At 40.1% G+C, this 6,537-nt stretch overlaps 1 pseudogene; it reads left to right on the top strand.

Moving 5' to 3' along the window:
• The first annotated feature begins 1,205 nt into the window (after nucleotides 1-1,205).
• Nucleotides 1,206-1,889, top strand: LOC149156977 (outer mitochondrial transmembrane helix translocase pseudogene; annotated as a pseudogene).
• Nucleotides 1,890-6,537: the final 4,648 nt, after the last annotated feature.

The raw sequence follows: 6,537 nt of genomic DNA, 5'->3' as shown, positions 1-6,537 counted from the left end.
GCACCTCCAGGAAGCTGCAGCTGCCATCCCAAATGGAGCTAATGTTAGACTCCGTCTCATGTCAGAGATTGATTCTTCTTCAAAACCCTGTTTTGAAGAAGAAATCATTAATGTGTTGTTTTTAAATTATGTAATTTATGCTCCAGCTCTAGATTATGTAATTTATTCTCTAGCTCTTCAAAAGGTAACAGCGACTTCAAAGCTCCTGTCCCTACACAAGCCAAAAGAATGTCAGATCTATAGAGAGATACTTCAGCGGGCACTGAAAAAATGGAAGGATATTGATGTTTCACTTGACAGTTTTCCCTATTTTCTTTCGGATAATACAAAGAATGCACTATTGGATGCCATGTATGTGTTTCTCAAGAAGCCAGATTATATCAAATATGTGTCAAATTTGGTCACTGTTTGTTCTCGAATTCTTTTGACTGGACCACCAGGATATTCTGGTGAAGGGTTTGGCTCATTATTTGCAGGTTAATATACTGGTGCTTGATTGTACAGACATTCTACTGGAGGCAAGGGAGTTACAGCCCAGTAATCTACAGAAAGTGGATCATTATACAAATGTACCAGTATCACAAAGCAGTGCAAATAGAGAAAATAAATCTAAGAATGTTGTTCCATCGTCAAGAAATAAGCATCGAAACAAGAATCCAGACATGGGACTTAGATCTATCTCCCAGTGGTCAATGGAGAAGCAACCAAATACTGATCCCGAAGACAAACCTGCGCTGATGACAATCCCTGCCCAGTCAACCATAAGTGGGACAACAATAGATGCACCTAGGCGGCTATTCAGAAAGGGTGATAGAGTAAGGTATGTTGGAGCAAGTAATGGTTCATCAACAACCAGTTTTCCTGTTTCTTCTCACCGTGGTTCCTCTGGAAGCAAAGGGCCATCAACTGGTGCGAAAGGTGAGTGATACTTTCGCTGAATGAGAATCCCAATAAAGTTGGAGTCCGGTTTGATAAACCAGTTTATGGTGGAAACAACATGGTGGATCTTTGTGAAGATGGCTATGGGAATTTTTGCAATGCTGCCAACAAATCTCTCATGCAGTGTTGGAGCTTCGTTTGGAGCATTCTGTTGGTGAGGGTGAGAATAAGACAATGCTTGATGCCCTTATTGATGTTTTGAGTAGTGAAGCATCAAAGGAGCCTTTGGTCCTTTTCATAAAGGATGTTGAAAGATCAATAATAGGCAACAACTTCGCATGGTCATGGGATCTTCAGGCATCACATGTAAAGATTTGACGGAACTTGAGATTAAGAACCACATTCTAACTTATGATATGGCAGAGAAGGTGGTAGGATGGGCTGTAAGCCACCAGTTGCAGAAAGATGCGGAACCAGTTTTATTTAATGGAAAGTTGGTTATAACTGCTGAAAGCATGCAGAATACCCTTACAGAGCTTCTATCTGTGCAACGAGCTTCGCCACTTAAAAAATCTTTGAAGGATGTTACATGTGACAATGGGTTTGAGAAGATACTAATATCTGAAGTTATTCCACCGGATGAACTAGGAGTCACTTTTGATTGTATTGGAGCCCTTGACAACGTTAAAGAAGCACTTAGGGAGCTAGTTATGTTGCCATTGCAGCGACCAGAACTCTTTGCAAAGGGACAATTACAGAAGCCGTGCAGAGGTCTTCTTCTGTTTGGTCCTCCTGGAACTGGAAAAACAATGCTTGCGAAGGCTGTTGCCACAGAAGCAGGGGCAAATTTTATAAATATCTCAATGTCGACAGTTGCATCAAAGTGGTTTGGTGAAGCAGAGAAGTATGTCAAGGCGGTCTTTACTTTAACTAATAAAATAGCCCCTAGTGTTATATTTATTGATGAGGTGGACAACATGCTGGGAGAAGGAGGAAAGGCCTGGAAGTGAAAACCGGTATCTCGACCCGATCAGTGGCAACCACAGAACAATCACAGCATTGTGTTCCAAAAACATGGTCTTAGCACTATTCACAGTTACCCAATGGGGGATTCTTATGGAGGGCCTGAGACAGTCATGGTAAGCTGGTTTTGGAATAGCAAGCGCTCAAAGCCTGACATTCTTGACTTGGGCTTTGGATTTTTGGTACGGTGAAAAGCTTGTGGAAAAGGGACTGATCAGTTCAGGTAGTGTATTTAAGACCTTTGTCATTCTTGTAAGCACTGGGAGAGTGATAGCCGAGGCAGGAAGTATGACTTCAGACTTAGCTAAAGGTTCATCTGCCTTAAAAGCTGTGTTCAGAATACTTGACAGGGTCACCAAAATGAATCCAGATGATCCAGAGCAAATAAAGCCACTGAAAATCCAAGGGGTCTGCCCTCCAGACAGTTGCGCTCCTCTCTCCCCACAATATGTGTCATACCCATCTTTCAAATACGATATGAAGGTGTGAGCATTGGCAGCCTTGGCAGTCTCTATAATCTCAGATTATGTTGCATTAGGTTTTCCATATAAGATGTTTATAAACTCCCTTATACATCTCAATCTTAATGTCTTTACATCCAGTCCATCGATTGTGATCATCCCTTGAAATGGATCGTAGAATCATTCAATCAGTGCTATCACTGTCGACTTCGCTGATCCACTCTGCCCAACCAAAGCTAAACTACTCCCTCTGCTAATCTTCAAACTGAATCCGTTCGATACTATCATATTTGACCGAGTTGGATAGAAAAAGGCAGAAGCAACGCATTGCAATAGCAAGGGCAATCATAAAGAATCCTGCAATTTTGCTGTTAGGTAGAAGAAAACGATGGTAAAAGAACAAGCAATGCATCTACCTGCGAAATTGAAGACGCAGACATGCATTCTTCTCAGATGAAAAGTGTTTCTTCGGAAAAGAAAACTGTCCAACTAATTGCAACCATGTAACCCTCTCCGAGGCACAGTTGTGATCATGAGCTGGAATGGGCAGAATTTTAGTGTAAAGGCTATTTTTATTAAAATCAGTTTTATTTAAAATGACAATTGTAACACGACAGTCAAAGACCGCAAAGCAAAAATAAGCAAAGACATCTGCCACCAGAAGAATAGGATTCGTATTCCTATCTATGACTTCAGTTAGTGATTTAAAGGTAGCTGCGCTCTAGCGGTAATTCCATGTGTCAGTGATCGGAGGATTTTAGGGAAACGTTGTTCTATGTTTAGCATAGATGGAACCCTATTTTCTAATTTTTTGTAATTGTAGTTGAACAACGCAGAGGTTTTTTGGGGTCGATTTGTTTTCTCCATTAGCAGCATGTATTTATTATATATAAAAAATTTATTTGTAAAGAGAGGGAGAGAGGGGAGAGAGTTTCTGAGTGCTGAGTGCTGGAACAGAGCTTTTCATTGTACAGTTTTTGGCAGAGAATTTAATGGAATTTCACAGCTCTGTTTGTTGAGATTCATGTGGTATGTCAATTTAACATTAGTTTTTCCTTTGTTACATATGTAAACCGTTATGTTTCAATTCATTTCATGATCATTTCTAGTTGAGCAAATGAAGTGTTTAGGAAGGAATTCATAGTATTGTATGCTCCTCCTATAAATTTGCTCACGTTTAATGTTTTCTTCTGTTTAAGGAGGATTCAAAGTATTGTTTGCCCTCCTTAGCTCCTCACCAGTCTTGCCATCCCATTTAAAAAAAATCTAGATTTGGTGTTAAATTTCTTGCCTACCTTGCCTCAGTTGATAACCTGTGTAGTCATTATGTTTCTCTGTTTGAAGCTGTGATTTTGCCCATGCAGCCCAGAAAAACCCCGTCATTAAAACCCCAAAAACTTTAAATCAATCCTCCTCATCAGTTTACTAGCCTAATATCTTTGATCCTAATTGGTCAGCTCACCCCATCGAGAAAAAACCTTGAGTCTGACCGGAGAGAGCCTTCTCATACCTCGTAGGGCTAGCTACGAGGTGAAATGGTTTGATGTAGCCTTGAGAGTTTGTCTATCTCAGCCTAGGTGAATTCCAAGCGCTAACAGAACCTAAGAGTGAAAAATGTATTTTTGTTGGATATTCTAAAGATGTCAAAGGATATAGACTTATTCCACTTAAGTCCAAAAATGTTATCATTAGAAGAGATGTAAAGTTTGCTGAAAATATATCAGCCTACGAGCCTAGTTCGGTGGATGTGCCATCTCTCTCTATCTCTTCTACTTTTGAAAATATTTCTTCTTCAAATGATGAAAGCGAGGATAACAATCCTCCCCCACCTTCTCAGGATCCTCCTTCAGCTCCTCAGCTTCCAAAATGGGTCCGTGCTACTTGGGATGTAACAGGCGCTCTTGCCGGTGATACTACAGATCAACGACGTACACGTTCTCAGTTCGATAGAGCCTCTTCTTTACTGGCTCAAGCTTCAGCAAATTATGATCCTGACACCTTTGCAGAAGCTTTAGGCCATCCTGATTAGGACGTAGCTATGAATGAAGAATATCGTTCATTATTGGCAAATGATACATGGGATCTTGTTCCTCTACCAAAGGGACGAAAACTTGTTAGATGCAAATGGGTTTATAGAACCAAGTATGGACCAGATGGAACAGTTGATAAACATAAAGCTTGTCTTTTTGCTAAGGGTTTTTCACAAGTTGAAGGCATTGAATATACTGAAAACTTCTCCCTTGTTGCCAAAATGAACTCTGTCTACCTTGTTCTTTCCCTTACTTCCTCTTTCAAATGGGAAGTCCATCAGATGGATGTTAAATCTGCCTTCTTGCATGGGGACTTGCATGAAGAAATCTATGTGGAACAGCCTACTGGCTTTATACAAACAAACTCCAGCCTTGTATGTCGGCTTAAGAAATCCATTTATGGTCTCAAGCAAGCTCCTCGGGCTTGGTATGCCAAAATGGATAACTTTCTTTTAGAAACTGGCTTTTCTAGGTGTTATTCTAACAATACTGTCTACACCAAGAAAGTGGGATGTCTCTTATCATTCTTTTTCTTTATGTTGATGATCTTATCCTTACTGGTAGTGATCCCAACCTTATAAACCATGTGAAGTCTAGCCTTAAAAAGAAGTTTGAAATGACAGACTTAGGACACTTGCATTATTTTCTTGGTCTTCAAGTCTTGCAATCCAAGGAAGGTATTTCCATTTCCCAGTCCTAGTATGCCTGTGATCTTCTACGCCATTTTCACATGGAAGACTGTAAGCCAACCCTTGCTCCCTTTCAGTCTGGAGCAAAACTTTCAGTCACTTGTACTTCCCCTAAAGTTGATGCTACCTTATACCATCAACTTGTAGGAAAACTTTTGTATCTGACCCATACTCGTCCTGACCTTTCTTTTGTTGTTGGCCTTACTGCTGGGTTTATGAAAAACCCACATGAAAGTCATTGGAAAGTAGCTAAAAGAATACTTCATTATGTTCGAGGTACAATTCAGTTTGGGATTCATTACAATGCATAAGCATCTCCTCTATTGTTTGGTTTCAGTGATTCTGATTAGGTTGGTGACCTTGATGATCGGAAGTCTACTGTAGGTTATGTGTTCACTCTTGGTTTAGGACCTATTACATGGGCTTGCAAGAAAAAAAGTGCTGTTTCTCTTTCTTCAGCAGAAGCAGAGTATCATGGTGCCGTAGAAGCTAGTAAGGAAGCCTCGTGGCTTCGTCAGATCCTGTCAGAGTTTGGCTTTCAACAACAACATCCGACTAAACTTTGGTGTGATAATCAAAGTTCCATTCAACTATGCAAAGATCCAATCCAACATCAGCGCAAAAAACACATTTATCTGCACATGCACTTCATCAAAAAGCTCATTCACGACCATGTTCTTGAAGTGCAATATTGTTTAACAGATGATCAAGTTGTAGACATCTTTACAAAGGATCTCACAGAGGCGAAGTTTACTAAACTTCGATTTATGGTTGGAGTTAAAGAAGTTGTCACTAAGGGTGGATAGGCTCTAATGCCTCCTTCCTTCTCCTATTTTGTCATATTTGTACTTCCTTCAATCCTATCCCAAGTCGTTCTTAAGGGGGGATGTTAGGATATTCCGACACATAGGAAATAGTTAAGTATAACTTGGTCTAGTATAGAGTTAGGTAAAGTGTGTTTCTTTACTATGTACTTTTGTAATTTACAATCCGACGGTCACGTTATGTAATGATATGACAGTTCATTCTCTCCTCGGTATTACCGACACTTGATCTGTGGCTTAACATCCGATTGGTCCATGATATCTATTTAAAGAGCATGGACGGTCATTTGTAGGGTAACCATTCATGAGAGAAGCTTATGTAAATTTTCATTCTTTTATTAATAAATTGCCTGAAGTGGCTGCGTTGGCTCAGGCCGTGGACTGTTTCCCTCTTTGAGGGTTTTAACCACATCAACAATACTGGTGTATTGATCTGTGATCTCTTTGTGAGTAGTGTCCTTTGGTGTTCTCTCTGAGGAACTTACCCTGTAAATTCCTATAGAGGATCAAATTCTGAAGGAAGGCTATGGGGATACAAACTTAAATGATCAAGGATTGACTCTCAAGGAACAATTGTTTGGTCATCATACTCTGGACTTTGGCAGTGCGGTGAAAGACATGATTGATATAG

This window comes from Pinus tabuliformis, chromosome 9, assembly GCF_031772625.1.
Source record: "Pinus tabuliformis cultivar Carrire ecotype Pingquan chromosome 9, CPIR1, whole genome shotgun sequence".
Lineage (NCBI taxonomy): Eukaryota > Viridiplantae > Streptophyta > Pinopsida > Pinales > Pinaceae > Pinus > Pinus tabuliformis.
This window is presented reverse-complemented; position numbering and strand designations above follow the sequence as displayed.